General features: G+C 39.1%; 1 long non-coding RNA gene across 2 annotated transcripts; it reads right to left on the bottom strand.

Annotated features, from left to right (window-relative positions):
• Window positions 1–3,095: 3,095 nt before the first annotated feature.
• Window positions 3,096–7,256, bottom strand: LOC117825587. 2 transcript variants are annotated; one of them, XR_004633873.1, is made up of 3 exons: window positions 7,124–7,256; window positions 5,676–5,860; window positions 3,096–4,312 (listed from the first exon to the last, which is right to left on the bottom strand). It is a non-coding gene; the product is annotated as an uncharacterized LOC117825587 (long non-coding RNA). The 2 variants fall into 2 exon arrangements; XR_004633874.1 differs by lacking the exon at window positions 7,124–7,256 and adding an exon at window positions 6,310–6,358.
• Window positions 7,257–17,627: the final 10,371 nt, after the last annotated feature.

Below are 17,627 nucleotides of genomic sequence, written 5' to 3'. Positions count from 1 at the left end.
ATTCTTTTTAAAGGGATACAAATCTCCATCACATCAGCATCACAAGGATTTTTAATTGATTGTTCAAGAAACGGAGACTGTTTTGAAGGTCAGGCTAATAGGCAGCCTGTGCACACTTCTGCAGTTTTTGTTTGTCCTCACCTGTTAGTATAATATCACAAGATGATCCACCCTATGTGTTGTTTTAGCCGAAGTGTTGATTAACCAAAGCCTGAAATTGTGAATTTAAAAACTCAATCTTTTACATTTACAGGTTTACTCTCGAGAATTGAAGACATTTTTCCCATAAATATGTTTTATTGTTGTATATGTACAACTTTAATCTCAAAATCAAATGTTCTTTTGTTCCTTGATATGGCTAACCATGCTGTAAACATGTTAAATTTTGTTGTTGTTGTTGTTGTTGTTGTTGTTGTTGTTGTATTAATCCACACTTTGACAATGACATTAATGGGGATTCCTGGTCTTCTGCAATCAACCTCAAGTGGACACTCAAGGAACTGCATTTTTTTTAACTTCTGCATTGGTTTCATATTTCACCACCAGAGGTTGCAGTTGTGAATATGTATGATAGAATTAATCCAGTACAAACTTTTAGCCATCAGTCAGAAAATCCCTTTAGATGCCGTGGCACACATTTCTTTTAATATACAAGAGGATCTGCATATCATCATTTGCATGTAAACACGCTGCTTCTATGAAAATCATATTGCTGTCCTGAAATTTCTTTTCATTTGCTATGTAATGATGTTGTACTGCAGTAATGTTATTTTATTAGATTTCATTTGACTTTAATAACAACATAAAAAAGACTGAACATTCTTTGTAAGAGCAAAACAAGATTAATGTCCAATATCACATTAACTGAACACAACATAATACAACCTAGGAATTTCATGGGGGATCATTTTGTCTGATACCACTTATCATTAACTCAGTAATGTGATGGAGATTAATGCAAATCACATTAATATTTACTGTATGCTTTCTGTTAGTAGTGTACGTATGATACCTTTCATAATACACATTGATGTATTCTATGAGGAACAATCCAGACAATCTGCTTCCCAATTATAATCTTGCAGAGCAAAGAGAAGGATGAAGCTTGATTAAATATCCTGGAAGTGGATGTCACTTTACAGGTATGCATCATTATTACAACTCATTAATCTTGATCTGCAAGCCTGCGATAAGACTGTCCTTTAATGAGAGTGAGATTCCCTCCAGCAGCAAATTTCTAAGGGAGTGACCATTGGAGTCCACCGATCACCCTGATTAAGGATTACATCATAATTCAGCTTTTATACTTCTCAATTAGCTTTAAACCTGTGAGACATGATGAGATTTGTACCTCTAAACTCTAAACTTCTGTCAAGAAGCATTTGTTGTGTTTCCCTTCTTGGAAATAAAGAAGACGTGCAGTTAAACAGGAAAGACTGCTAACCTGAAATGAAACTCTTAACTCTTAAAGTTGCACTTTTCCATGGCACTAGAGACTCAAAGTTGAATCTCACTCATTTAAAATCAAGATTAAACACCAAAATGGTCCCCATCTTGTTGTTGCAGTCTAATTTACATGTCATGTATGGTGTTTGCAGGATGATAAATTAGATGATTTGTCACGTTTCAGTTTTCAGTAGCTCCTAAAAGGCACAAAAGAAGAATGATGAAAACGTATAAATAACGCTGTAGACTGAATCTAGATAATGGGTGAAGGTAAATGCGTTTCATCTGTATAATCCAGGCAGCTGCTGTACTCAAAGTGTCCCTTATGAAACACTAAATGGAAAACACTGTCTCAAATGTATAGTGAGAATAAAGAAGTGCTCTCATTTAAAACTTCTGCCTGTAACAAATAAAAGACTTTGTGTATATACTAGTAGATGGTATTTGACGTCTCTTTGTTATGCTTGTATAATTTAATTGCCATGTTTTAAACATTAAAGGCACTGTGAGGAGTTTTCATGTTGACTTGATTCTGATTAGCAAATTCGACAGTTTTTTTGCAGAGATAAAGACTGCATTTCCCATGAGCACCATCACCCATTCTCTACAGATGCATGCATGTGTTGTGGTAGCAAATGAATGGGATACAGATCTTTTTGACACTCCTTTCCTTTGTACAAGACAACTTTTTGCAGGATGCAGAGTGATGATGCCATTATGTATTTCTATGTGACTACATATCATTATGATTAGTTAGCTTACAAATGGTAATCAGACATACCAGCTTAACGTTGCCCATCACAGTCTTGGTGTCACGATGTGTGCCCATGGTGTCCCAATAAATGTCTGAATAATGTGAATCTGCACACGGTTTTAACTATTTTGTCCTCACAGAGCAGTGGCGCATTCATGTTTTTTGTTAATCCTGTACCAGTATCAGCCATGTATCCAACATTATGTAAAAAGAAAATGTTCTTATGACAAACACCTCCTCCTGCTTGCTAGCTTACTTCTCACTGCCAAACTTTACCAGCATAGACACTAATGATCTCATTCCACTTTGTTGGTCATTAAGAGGCATCAGTATAAGAATGCAATCTTCTCAAAATCTGTTTGAAAGTCTTCACAGTTCTTTTGAGTCATTTGATTGAAGATAAGCTCAGCCTAAGGACATAAATTGCAATTCCTATTTTTCAAACCAATGCAGAGTGTCGGCTGACCCTCCCTTTTGACCCAAACTGGAAAAGCATGTGGAAAACCCTGTTACCTTGTCCCGACTGAATGACTGACAGAGTTATCAAAGGAACAGAACGAGAAAAACAGCTGCCTGGAGAAACAGTGCAATCGCTTATTGAAAGGCTGCTGGAGGTGAGAACTGATGTCCATGTCATGCTTGAAATAGCATGCAGCCACAGTCAAACTTTTCTGTCTGAGTCAAGGTGTCACAGACTGGGTGACATTTTCAAGCAATTTCTTTTTGATGGCCAAAGTTCATGCAACACAATACAAATCAAAGAGACAGCCTTAGGCTAATAGTCACCTCTCTTGGCTATTGTCAAAATAAAGTCTCGCTCATTTTGAGACAGAGGTATGTTGTTTACTGAAAATAGACAGATGCAGGAGGTTACATCTGCCTCTCTATTTTCTCTTGCTGGATGGGTTTAAATTCTCTCTGCATTATTCATTGGTGTGAGGTAAAGATTTCAGCAATTAACAGGTATGCATTTAGTCTCATTGACAGGATGGAGGAGTGAATAAGTGAATTACTTCTTTTTTTTTAAAGCAAGTCAATCATGAAGATTGGCAGTTTAGTCAAGCAGGGCAAGTGTGTGGGAGGCAGACAGCTGCATAGTGTAATTTACTGTGTAGAGAACAAAGTCAGCACAAACTTCTTTACATCAGTCTGACAACCACGTTTCCATGGATAAGTGGTTGTTTATGACCTTCAGTACACTGAACAGGTTGCTGTTGTTGTTTTTCTCTTCTTTATGTATATAGTAGGCAGTATGGCATATTCTATTTGTATTTTTTCCTCCTTTTTACACCCCAACAACAATCAGCAAAATGAAAAGAAAAACGTAAGAGTCAAGGGTTTGTCCTTGAAGCTGGACTGTTCATCTGAGCAGGCTAATTTATTGCTCCTTCCTGTGCAGCAAGCAGAAAAAGAAATAAAGGTAGCTCTGTCAATGTCTCCCACAGCATCAAAGTAGTCATCCTGTGATTAAGGTGCGCACATGAACTCCACTGACACCTTCAAATGCTGACATGCATTATCTGTTAATTACACCAGCAAATTAGAGCCGTCCCTTGATGGTTGCCGAGGACTGAGATGAGCCAGTGATGGATGGAGGACAGAAATTGCTACACAAACTATAGATGCCAAATTGACTTAACAATGAATAGGTATAAAAGTGAAGGCTGCACACTGATTTACGTCTTATTAGCTTTCATTTAATCTTGTTCAGCCTTGCTGCAATTGAGAGAATTATGACAAATGTGCTGTCTGATCGCAATGCTCATGAAAGCGAGGGCAGAGTGTTTTAAAAGGGTACATTTTTGAAAAGAGTCTAAGAACTGAAACTTTTACTTGCTTATTATGATTTTTTTTGCCTTCAAGAATCTCTTTTTCTTCTCACTGCTCTGAAAATGCAGCAGGATCAGAGTCTTGGATGCGGATGCCACTTTGGTTGAATGGTGAGCTTTTTTGAGTAATTGCTTTGATTTCACTGTAGCGTGCTCTCTAAGAAATTATTCCCATCCCACAGTACTGTATGATTACAATGGGACTGGGTCGACTGGGCTTGGCAAGTGTACACCAGGGCCGGATCCAAGGGCACCCATTGATCATCTGCACTCCAAACTCTTCCTTGGAAAAGAACAAAAGGAAAAGAAGAAAAAAATGAGGAAAACTTTAGAAGAGCAAAACTCAAATGTACTTTCAAAGAAAAAGTATAACTTCAGTGTAACTTGGCAATTTACTCATACAGGAAGAACTGTTGGCTGGTCCAAGTCTAACATTTTTTTCATGTCAATCAGTGGAATAAATTGGAATGAAAGAAACTACAAAAACGTCTTACACTGTGCTGTTACACAGTTAATGTGTTTCAAGTTTACCCCTGATTTATAGTGTGTTTTGGTTCGGGGTGTGATCGCTTTAAGAGCTACAGGAAGTATTCCTCAGGTAGTGGTGTCATATGACCTGTGATCAGGAAGTAAGGAGGCATAGACAACATTAGAGGCATTATGCTATGGCCTTAATATCCAGTGACATCTGCTTGAATGTTCATGCCTTTGATAGCATTGTAGTTACGTATTGTTTGTTTAATCCATATCTTTGTTTGTAGAGGATTATTTGTGGATAAATGTATTTTGTAGTTTGATACTATGTTCATTGCCACACTGTTTGCGGCCTAGCAAAATTTCATGGAGACAAATCTAAATGAATAAATAAATAAATGAATTCATAGGTTACTTGAAGTCAAGATACAATATCTTATATTCCATCAAAGTCATTTAAATACAATAAAATGGTGATGTTGAAATAATTTAGTTTATGTGTGGTGATGTATATATATTCACACTGCATATGTAACAAAGTGTGTTAAAGCCAAGCGCAGGTCTGATTATATCTTTTGTATATTTTATAGTTTCACACTTTTGTGCTGCATTTATAAACCTCTGGACAAGCAGATAACATCTTCAGAGTCTTGGTATCAGGAAAGAGATTAGATTTATACAGCACAGATACTGTGGACAGAAAATACACCATTGCAGACCTTCACATGCACCTGTGCAGAAACTAAGTTCTATACTTTATAGTGGCATAAACATAAGGGACAAACATCCATGCAAAGGTATGACAATAACACATGGTTTGTGGCACTTGTTTAAGATGTAAGGGTCAAGATCGAGTTGTTTATATGTCCCCTTGTGTTAAGGCAATACAGAAGGGATAAAGCAATACCTTCAAACAAACATAATAACTAGAAGGACACTTGTTACTTTGCTGTCAAGGCCTGTGTTGCCAAAATACTGATGATTATTCTATTTTCTGATAAATTCACTCTCTTGCCCTGTTCAATTTTTGCTCAGTAAAACACCAAACACAACATTCAAACACAATCTCAATGAGACATACATTGATTGCTTTACTTTGAAAGTGTGAACTTATAACTTCAGAGGGGCCTGTTGATTTCAGTGGTCAAACAGAATTGCATTCCAAGTCTTACTTTGCATAAAGAACAATGCCTGCAGCTTTCCGTCCATTGTCTCTCAATCTCTCCATGGCAGGTGTCCAGTGGCACATGTGATCGTGAGTGACAGCTCCGGCTCTGTGTTGGATACAACAGTTGGCAGTTTGGGAGCTTGATTTGCTCAAAGCTATCGGGAAACAAGTATGCCTTGTGAAGTGGATCTGCATTGGGGCAAAATTAAAAAATCTCATGCTTTACAATAGAAGACTGACCAAGATCTGTATCACACAAAAAAAAAACACAGAGAGAGATTAGAAAAGTTAGTTTGTAACCAGAACTGGAACACTGCAAATTTGAATGCCCAAGACAGATCAGGAAACTTTTGGCAGAAGCATGAATCAGTAATTTGTTGTACCCTTAAGTAAGGCACAGAACTCTTTGCTGTTGCAGGAGCTGCTCAGCAGCCAAAACTTGAAGACTGTGGATGCACAGAGCATTAGGAGGTTTCACAACAGCCTTGATATGGAGCAGGGAATTACTCTACGCTCATAAGCTTGGTTAACCCTCCTGCATTATTAGTGGTTATATTTCACACAGGCTTTTACCTCCGCGCAGAGTTTTATAGGCTTGACCACATCTTTACAAATCCACACACACTACAATTGCTTACCCTTTTTATCCCACTTGCAATGCCTCGGTGCTCAATCCATTTCTCAAACACATTTCTTCTGTAAAAGTAAACGCAAGTTTGCCAAAGATGGCTTTATCATAAGACCACAAATCTATATCTTCTTAGCCCAGATTAGTTGCTAAAATCAACCCTCATTGGCAGTGCTCTATGTTCCCAAAAGTGATCATGCAGATAGAAGAGCCCAGAATGACTTACAGTCAGCCTGCTTGGAGTGTCAAACTTTCTATCAAAAAAGCTTGCCAAATTAAGCTTTACTGTGAGGAAATGAGGTGGTGATTCAGCATGTTGTGCCCTTGCTTTCAATGCTTTAATGGCTTTGCTGTAGCAGGACCTTCAGACAGCCACTCAGGCCCAGAGTAAGAAAAAAAGGAAACAAAAAAGATCTTCGCAGGGCCTCAGTCAAGTGTAGTTAGGAGGATGTTGCTGGGGCTCAGGTCTTGTTGCCTAAGAGAGAGGGAGACTCACATGAAAAGCCTACTCCCTGCCTCCTCCATTTAGCTCCCAAAGTAGGAGCAGTGCTTTGGCGAGTGTGTGTAAAGTTTCTGTCCGTGCAGCTAGACATAAGAGGACAAACTCTTGCTTCTTTGTCTGGAAGTGGGGGCATACAACATCCTTTTCTTGCTGTTTGTTTATATTGTTAGGTTCTCTTTTTTCTGTCTTAAACACCAACTGTGGCACAAAGAAGTTTAGTCCTCTTTCATAATAAGTAAAAAAAGCAAATCAACCAAGCCGTCACATTGACAAGTCTGTCATGAGTTGATCTTCAGTTTTCTTTTTTCCTTGTGTTTCATACCTTGTTTCCTCCCTGTCTGTTTTCTGTTTTAGTCATCCTACATCTTCCTTGTGTTATTAGTGATCCATGTCTTGTGTTGTAGTCCTTTGTGTATTTTCTTGTGTTTCTTAGTTTTGTTTATTGTGTTTCCTGATTTATTTTGTAGTTCTTGATCCCTGTGTTTCCAGTTTAGTGTTACTTTCTAGCCTTGTTAGTTAATTAGGTTGATTATTTTCACCTGTGTCCTGTGTTCCACACCTGTGTTGATTACTCAGTGAATTTAGTTTCTCTGTTTCCTCTGTCCTGTGTTGGATCATTGTATGTCTTCCTTGTGTTCACTGTGTGTTTCTTTATCCCAGTGTTTCCTTTTGTATTTAGTTTATTGGACGTGAAAAAGTCTTGTTCTCTTTGGGTCTATAAGCGTCCCTCATTATAATAACCATAATTGGAGCAACACCTGCAAGACTGGAAGCTCAAGCTCTACTGATTCCACACTTCACACGTGTCATCTCACAATCCCCTGTCACACGTATCCTCCCCATTTAGTCTTCTATTTAAACTTTCATTCCCCTGGTCACTCCCTCTGCTTTACGATTGCCACCCCTGCCGTGTATCAGTGCTGCACTCAAACTTCCAGCCCCAGCATCCCCCCAAAGGTTCAGTCTATTAGTTTGAAGATACTATTTCCCCTGAAATTTCTGCATGTAAACCAAATCTGCCAGGAGTGATGAGGATAAAGCCTACATGCCAAATACAAACAATAAACAATTAACATTTCAACACATTGAAATTGTAGTTATCTTTCTGAAATCTGCCTTTTTGTCTTAGGAGACTGTTTAACAGAATGGAGTTGGGGCCAACACACGCCTATCTGCCAATTGATCTGCCAAGAGCCAATTTGTTTTAGCCAACAGCAATCAAAAGCTTCCACCTTTTTATTAATTCACTGAACCAGTAGCAAGACTTTTAGAGGGAAGGACTGGTGAATCGACAGGGAATGAAAAATGCAGGCCCAACTTATCTGTACCCTTCACCTTAACCTCATGGAAATACATAAGAAGCAATCAATCCAAATTCTGCGCACATTCTCATTCCGAACATATCCTTCCAAGCTACTTCTCAGAGCTCTAATGCCAGACTCTGCAAATTACTTGTCATTAATTTCAGTCACCAGTCAGCAATTCGACTGACCTTGAATACACTTGCAAGTTGAGCTTGCTCAATTCATCTTATAGATTTTCCACATATGCTATTTGCTAAATTGAAAGTGTGTTTCTCAACCATAATTTAATTCTACATTAAGGTTGGAAACTTTAGAAAGCCTGAAAAGGTGTGATATGTGAACAGAGTGTCGGGGATTGATGAGATATTTCCTGTTGACAAACCCAAGAAGAAGGATAAATCATTCATGAGTCAAAGAGTTAATTTAGACTGATCCATGAATTCTGACACCAAGGATTAGATGCACGAAAAGCTAAGATGTGAAAAAAATGGAAAGCGTTGCCAAGCATGTGTGCATCAATGGTAATCCCTTATTTCTACTTTTCTGGGCTCTAATTAATTAACCATGTATGGCAGAAACTGAGCAGTAATCTCCAAAGCTCTTAAGTCCTGCTTCATTTTTATGACCAGTGCCTAAACAACTGGTACTCCTGTCTTGGTTAGCACTTATCTCTCTCTTCTCGCCTTTTCTAAAACGTCTACTCCTCCTAACACAAACACACAAATATACACCATTTCCTCTGTCTCACCTCACTCCCACAGTCACTCATGTCCCTTGCTCAATATCACTTTCACTCCCACTCCATTCTTTCCAGCCACCTCTTGAAGGTGTGATCTATTTTCAATTGATGATAGTTTAATGAGCATTTTCCTATTTCACTGGAGTCTTATCAGGCCATTAGGAAAGATTAAAAAAAAAACCCTGATGAATAATACATCTGACGGTGAGACATCCCTGGAAACATCTCTGTTGGTGAGATGAGGGGGAGGAGACAAGGTGCTTTTGTTTAATAGAACTCCATTTCCGACTAATTAATTGCTGGTGGCTGATCCTGAATCAATCTGAAGGACAGCTGACAGATATGAAGTTAGACAGTGAGGCAAAATCACACAGCCCTCCAACTGCACCACAACTGTTGTGTGTATATTTCCCCCAATGCTAAAGGAGCCCTCTTTCAGAGCCTTGTGATGTCACTTCACACCCCAGCAGGGCCTGCGAGTTGCCTAAAGTGAGCGCAAGCACCCCATTGGTCCTGTGTACTTCCCTGAGGCTAACACGCCCTGCCAGTTTCTCTCCATACACAACACTCTCAGCTCTGTCGGCTTAATTGGCTCGCCTCCCATCAGCAAGATACCCCAGCCCCATCGTAATTGGCTCCCTTTTAGCTGCCGAGCCAATGCTATTGTTCAGATACACAGTGTGTCGCTATGGATGCGGTGATCACTCACACATGAATTCTTGGACAAAAGGCCCATGGGCTGTCTGCACCAGCTTTCTGAACTGCAGGTATATTTCAGCCAACAACAACCACAATGCACTTTAAAAAAAAAAGAAAAGAAAAGAAACTCGTCCCTCCCTTCAAAACCATACCCTAGTGCCTTCTTTGGTAAAAGGTAATTTATTCACACTCTGCAGTACCTCCACATGATGTAGGACCTCATGCCAGCAGCTGTGCCAGCACTGCGTCGTGTTTAAGTTCATCCTGTGTGATGTTTACATAGGAAGATCATAGTGCTCCTTTGAATGTCAGTCAACCCACTGAGACAGGAGTGAGGGATAATGATTGAGAAAAGGAACCAGAGAGCATGAGTGCGTGTGAGTGTCTGCACGTCTGTGCTTGAGAGAGAGACGAGACTTCCCACAGACCACATGGACTGAAGCCAAGTCTGGCTCCATCTGAGTAAAGGTAGTCAATGTTACCCTGATGAGAGCCACTTTGGCCCCGGCCGGGTCAGTTTCCTGCCAGTGTGTAATGAGCCCCAATGATGGTGAACTCCCTGTTCCCCTGTGCCCCAGCCTGTCTCTGCTAATGAGCTTCTGAATAAATCAGTGTTGGTACCCCCCTTCTCCCTCCCATTTCCTGGTTCATCCTCTATCTCTTTTCAGTTCACTTACCCCCCCATGCCTCTCTCACCACTCGCACCCGTCACCTGGCCTTGTCACCCTATCCCCTAATGAGACCTCAAGACTGCCTTACATCCCCTTCAAACACTCTCTGTCTCCTAATGATGAATATTTGTTTGTGGGACAGTCTGACTTTCCCATATTTGAAGACTGTGATGTCCAAATCTTGTCAAGTATGGCTGTCACTTTTGATGCTGTCTGGAGCTGGGATTTAGTATCTGTGTTTGGAAACTGAACAATAATTCTGAACTATTTGCTGTGCCTTCTCACTATGGCCACTGGGTTTAGTGTGATAAATAAAAGAAATAAAACTAGCTATTGCTCCTGTATGCCCCATAAGCCTGGTCCTAATTTGGTTCCTGTTGGAGCATGTGGGAGTGAATGTCTGTATTTGGAAACTGGTAGACAGACATAGGCCTCTTTATAAGAGTAGATGATGAACATTGCCGGGGATGGATTATTGGACCAGGAACCTGCCCACTCGGTCCCATAAATAGTCTCAATCAGTTGGACTCTGGCTGGTCGGGCTGCGTGTGAAATAACCAGGAGATTTCACATGCAGAGCCGGATAAAGTAGGCCAGAGCTTCAGGTTTTAGTGATGAAGTCATACGTGCCAGACTGACTCATAAAAAACATTGGGAATTCAATTGAGGGTATGAAAATAATAGCAAATGGAAGCGGGCATTTGTTTTGAGTAACAGTGGTAATGTTTACTGGGGATTCTAATACATTTCTTGGATGAAAAATTAACAAACAAGTAACAAATTGCCAGTAAAAATCAGGCACAGTGCCATGATGGTGATATTCCAAGAAAGGCATAATAACACAAGCAAACAGGGAAAATCTGTCATTGGTAAATTATCGGAACACCCAAAGAAAAAAAAAGCCCTGAGGTAATAGCAGTTACTTTACAGTACAGTCAGCACTGTTGTCCCCCACAGATTGCCTTTCCAAGGTGACTGACCCCTGAGCAAATGTTACTAGTCAAAGTGCTGGCTGCCATGCATCAGGTTCAAACATTGTTTTTCTTTCACCTCAACTGATTCGTTTCTTCACAGATTGCCTAGCCCAGAAAACTTATCAGTCGGCTTGGGGGAATCAATCATGGGGTGACACTATTCCAGACCAGAGTGTTGTTTGCGAATCTGTTGTCTGTGATGCCTGCAAAACCCCGGCTGTGATTGCCAAGCCTCTCGATGTGTTGGTTTCAGAGTTATTTTTCATTGTGGGCCTTTTTTTTTTTCCTGTCTTCTTGGCTTTGATTCTGTCTCCCTCCCTCCCTCCTTCCCTCTCCCCTCCATCTCTCTCTTTCCACTGTTACATTCATGCCTCTCAATGCGAACCTTGGAGAGTATTGATGTAAGGAGTGCCAGTGCTGTTTTTGGAGATGGTAACAAATAAGCTTGCCCCACAAAGGTGTCTGCCAAGTGTGGATTAATGTAAAACAGAAAATATTGGTGCTTGAAGCCAGATCTCAGCAGAGAAACAGTGCCTAGTCAAATAGTCTTCCCCCCACTGTTAAGTGATTCATTTTCTCTTTTCCCTTCCTATAGAGTCTCTTCTTCACATTCTGCTGGATGATTCAACCCATTCATGTCACGTAGCACCCTTCTTTGGATGCATTATGATCTGTTTTATGCTGCATTACTTGTACACAATGATCTCAGAAATCAGTTAAGGAGTTGCTTGTTTTGTGTTTGTATGGAAACACAACACAACACAACACAACCACTTCATTCAAACATCAGATGTTATCTCAGAAATCCAAACTTTGCGCCTGTCTCACTCAGTCTGTCCTTTGAAGCATGTCTCTTTTTATTACATAGATCATATGCCCGTGTGCTGTGAACTGTCAATGTCATGTATTACTGCTCTTTAATATTGCCATGCAAACCATTGGTTGTAAAAACAAATTTCCTCTTGGAAGACAATCAAGGATGAATCTTATCTATCTGAACTTTTTTGAAAGACAATGTCTCGGCCAAACAATAACAATCTAATCCATCATGGACTGGAGAAGACGGTTAGTGAGAGATGAATAGTTTAAGGGGGAAAAAAACACATTCATAATGTGCATGATATAAAACAAGAGTGGGATGTGTGATAAAGCTGTTAATTCATTCAAGCCTGGTTTCTGTGTATAATTGGTCTGTTGACAGGAATGGCATGATGGTGGGCCAACTGATGTCCATGTTATAAGTATAACCTCCTCTTATGATCTCCAGATATTTGCCTTCAAATTTCAGGACTTTATGGTCTTGAAATTTTATAGAATTTGCCTTTTAACACATTTAAGTCTCAGTGGGAGACTGCCAGTGTCATATCACTTATGCAAGTTGAAATACTGTGAGTTTGGTGAGGCAGGGGTCTTATAGAGCAGCGGTTCCCAAAGTAGGGGTTGGGACTCCCTTGGCGGTCGCTAGACGCTGATGGATGCCTTCCAAAAAATTTAAGTGAAATATTATATAAAACCATGCAAATAAAAGACGTCAATGTTTTTACTTTACTTTGCTGGCACATGATCCCTGAGGAAATGATGCTTCTAGCCTTGTATTGATTACAAAGAAGTGTGAAGGTTTTTCGGTTGGTCTACTAGTTCTTGCATGTGGCTGTAAGCAACATTTAACCATTTCAGGACCAATGCGTTTGGATAGAGCATGCAGGAGGTCTTCCCCTTTATTCATTTGTTTATTTTTTGGTTAATATCACTAAAACTGTTTGCATAAGAAGGTTCCCATAAAACAAGCACTGTAGTAGAAAACATTAAGGAAAATGAGTCTTATTTATCGACCATTCTTACTAAGAAATTTGTTCTTAAAACTCACTTACGTCGTTTTTGACAAGATTCTGACTTTTACCAAAAATGTCTTATCTGGGATTTATTCTTAATAAACAAAAAAATCTAAGAACACTCATTAGCACCTTAAAGCACATTTGAGTGCTGATATGTCAACACAGTGGATATTTTCTGTCCTCTCATTTAGTTTTGCCCCATGCCATTAAAATTAATTTAAAAAAACCATGACATGTAATCAGCTTTTGTTTCAATCATGCAATGTTTGGTTTGAACAGGAATATGTGAAATTCAGAATATAAACTTTGCATTTAGGTAAGACATTTAATAAATAAAAAAGCCAAACAGATCAGAGTCAGCCGGTTTTACACAGACAGTTTCTTAAATAGAATCACTGTCAAGTCATATTAATTTAGAAAAAAACACTTGAGATATGGTCAGCATCTCTCTTCCGTCCCAAGCGATTTTCCCATTAGATTTCAGAAACATTTTTTATGAAACTTCATCTGTTGTGCGCGTCTTTTTCTGATGACAGCTCAGCGTTTCAGATGACAGCCACGTTGTTTATATTCACTCCTGGAGCTACAAAATACAACAAAACAAATCAAGTTATTTTTTGGGCAATTGTGCTTTTTATTGGACTGGACAGCTGAGAGACAGGATATGTCAGGAGCAGAGTAGGGGAAGATATTCAGCTAATGGCCATGGCTTGGAGTTAAACCTGCGACCGCAATGACAAGGATCACAGCCCCCACACACGGGGTGTACACCCAAACTGCTAGTCCAACAGAGCCCCAAAGAATCTTCCTTGTTTTCTTTACTTCCAGTTGCTCCACCTCAGTTTCACAACTTTTAAAAAGTGTATTTTGACTTAGAGTCCAGTGTGCAGTTAGTTTATAATTGAATTTGCACATAAGGTCTCTCTACTTCTCTTTCAATCTTGTGCGATCTCTGTGTGTATACACGGCCCTGCAGTCTCATGCCCTTATACGGGCATTAAAGGGGTGTATACCTGTGATTGGTAACATCAGGCACAGGCTTCATTATTGGGAGGATCAGGCATTCATCAGTTTAAGGACACAGGTGCAAACAATTCTGCAGGTTAAGAAGAGGCTTAAGCCAAACATGTATATTTGCCCACTTGCATTTATACTCTAGCTCACCTTCACTTCTTGTGGATATCTTACTAGCTGGCAGTGAAAAGTCTGCACAAAGCTTGTCTTAACAGATTTGGCTGACTGCATTCATTCGTGAAGTCCTTCCAGACAAATTCAGGAAATTTGTAAAAGTGCGGAACATTTGTGAAGGCAGCCATAGATGCTATCAAATGTTGAATAAGTTGCAACTTGCAACACTCCCCTATTCTGGATGTGAGCTGGTCAAATGATGGACAGCTCCTGATTTTTATTTTCATTTTTCATTTCATTTTAATTTGATGCTCAGACCATGATCACATGGTATGGAGCCACAGAACATAAATTACAAATAACAAAACAATATAATGATGGCACACTGCATGTTTGAAGTACAGCAGATCTTACCTAAACAAAGGAAGGACATTCTTTAGAAAAGCTCCTAATTTACAGATAACTTTCGGCTTATCTGATTGCAAAAGTAGAATTAATTTAAACACAGAGGGACATTGGAAATAATACCTGGGTATGAACCTCTCTCTATTATTCAGAATGTTTGTGTTCTTGCATTCAAACAAAATATGGTAGTCATCTCCCACACGATCATCATTACAGAGATTACAAATAAAACCAATTAAATAAAACCATTTTCAACAGATCTACAAATTAACTGTAGTTGGTTGTGTCTTTGCAGAAGGGCTAATAAATGCCTTTTACTTTAACTCATTTTCAACGGACCAGAAAACTTGAAGATGTTTTTCCTGTTAAAACAATGAAAGCATCTTCCTTTTGGCTCATCAGGCTTGTCCACCTACATTTACATAACAGATACCACTTACAACTGATCCACAGTTAGGTTCATAAAATCACATATTGTTTTCTTCATCCCTTCCAGCTCTTCATTAGCATTCCCACACCAGACACACAGATGTGGTTTTGGTCCAGTAGCTCCATACGAGTATTTCCATACATTTATATTCGAATGCATAGTAAGCTGTTCCACTAGAAAGACTTTGGACTGCAGCGGTTTGCATGCACTGAGAATGTGTGTATGGGCTTCAACAAACTAAGTTTCACTCCAGCAACTTTGCTCTGGGCTACATGTGTGGATTATCCATGGATGAAATAGTATAGATATTTGGGTATATCAGGAAATAACCACATTTTTGTCTCATCAGCAAAATAATAAAAATAAGAATATTTTAAAAATATCATAAAAATGTGTTATTTGTGTGTGTTGGTAAGGGGGTTCACAGAACTTTGGAAGTTTATGTACATCAACCTTTGCACTGATGTTTAAATTTTGGGAAAGACATGCAGACTACAATGCGAAGATCAGTAGATAGAGTGAAAACAGTGACAAGAAAATAGTCCTCATACTAAAAAGCAATGTTAGATTTAAAGTGTGCAGGAAATATTGATGGTCATTAAGCAAAAGCTAGCACAAATATTTTTCATACATGTTCAAGTGCTTACAAACATCCAGAGTTATAATTTTCTCAGTTTATCTGCACACCAAATGGTTCAAATTTGTTGTGTGTTCAAGTGAAATGCTTAGTGAAAACTCTGAAGTGTATGATTATGTTTTTAATAGATGTTAAAAATGTAAAAAAAAAAAAAAAAAAAAAAAGGCAAATAAAGGGAGGCAGTCAGTAATTTGAAACATATTTCTGTCAGACACTTAGATGACACGAACATCTTTAGTAAAATGTATTTCTCTAATGTTAAATAGTGTAGCCAGTTTCTAGTCCGCTAGGAAGCAGATTCAGGCTGCTTGAATAAGAGTCCCATCAGTGGTCATGTATTCACATGTGCAACAAGGAAACATGCAAAACATCAAGATGTGGAAAAAATAAATTAAAAAAATTGAGTATTAGGAACTGAGAATAACTGAACTCACAACAGCATGAACCCTGGTGACTGTTGCTGACTGCTCTCCCCAGCTACTCACAGACAACTGAATATCTAGAGGCATACATCACCAATTACCAGCACTTGGCCCAAACCATCCGCCCTACAGGGTTGGGTACTTAATCATTATTCAATAGACAGAGAACACACACACAGAGCACTGTTTTGGTAAATAATCAAACTCTCCATGGTACTTAAACGCATCATAACATGTGCTTTTTTAGCCAGAGAGCATTATGAAAGAACACACTTTACTGTCAGTAGCTCTCCTCCCAGACATGGTTGAGACTTTGACCTTTAATGATGACACCGTAGAAACCTTATAAGATAGGGAAATGTGGGGAAGCCACCCTGTCATTAAGATTCGCTGAGACAGGTTAAGTTTGTTTGAAGACAAAGGAAACTTTAACATTTTGAAATGAAACTACCAATAAAGTTAAATAACAACCATGTTCGTCTGTCATTACTGTATCAAACTGCATTTAGACACGTTGGAATTATCACCACAAACGGACCCTGGATGGCATTGTGTACTGTGCTATTTACAGAACTTAATGGTTAAGATAGCAAATAGAGAAACTGAACAAATAAAAGTTGTGTTAATGAGATAAATGTGAAATTAGTGTCACATAAGTGAGAAAGGCCACAATAAAGTCCACACTACTAACTTTTTCTTCACTATAAATCTGAAAATGTGCTTCTCTTGGACACTGTGTACCTACATGTTGCGATATATTCTCAATTAATTGTTTTAATTTCCTTCACTTCACTTTTGCCTTCATTCCAAGCTAATTAATTTGATGCTTATCAAATTAATTACTACACTTAAAATAACTACAGCATGGACTATAATCAGTCTGTGCTTCCTCCGTGTCAGATGGGTTCCTAAGACTAGTGAAAATTAATGATCCCAGATACAAGTTTACCACACAAAGTTGTTTTGGAACTTCTTCCTGGGGGTCAGGTCAACACAGGTCCCCCACAAAAACAACCCAGTGCTCATTAGGTAGCTGGGACATGCAGGTTTCTTCACTAAATTCTGTACCAAGGTGTCCTCTTACTTGTAGCTTGGTAGACCTCCTGTACCACCACCTGTATAGGGGCAGGCAGGGAAATTAACCTTTAGTGGGGCAAAAAAGTATTTAGTCAGCCACTTATTTTGCAAGTTTTCCTACTTAGAAAGATGAGAGAGGTCTGTAATTTTCATCAGAGGTACACTTCAACTATGAGAGACAAAATGAGGGAAACAAATCCAGGAAATCACATTGTAGGATTTTAAAATAATTTATTTTTAAATTATGGTGGAAAATAAGTATTTGGTCAATAACAAAAGTTCAACTCAATACTTTTTTTAACATAACCTTTGTTGGCAATGACAGAGGTCAAATGTTTCCTGTAAGTCTTCACCAGGTTTGCACACACTGTAGCTGGTATTTTGGCCCATTCCTCCATGCAGATCTCCTCTAGAGCAGTGATGTTTTGGCGCTGTCGCTGGGCAACACAGACTTTGAACTCCCTCAACAAATTTTTCAATGGGGTTGAGGTCTGGAGACTGGCTA

This window comes from Notolabrus celidotus, chromosome 14, assembly GCF_009762535.1.
Source record: "Notolabrus celidotus isolate fNotCel1 chromosome 14, fNotCel1.pri, whole genome shotgun sequence".
Lineage (NCBI taxonomy): Eukaryota > Metazoa > Chordata > Actinopteri > Labriformes > Labridae > Notolabrus > Notolabrus celidotus.
The sequence above is the reverse complement of the archived record's forward strand: the minus strand, read 5'-3'. Positions and strand labels throughout refer to the sequence as shown.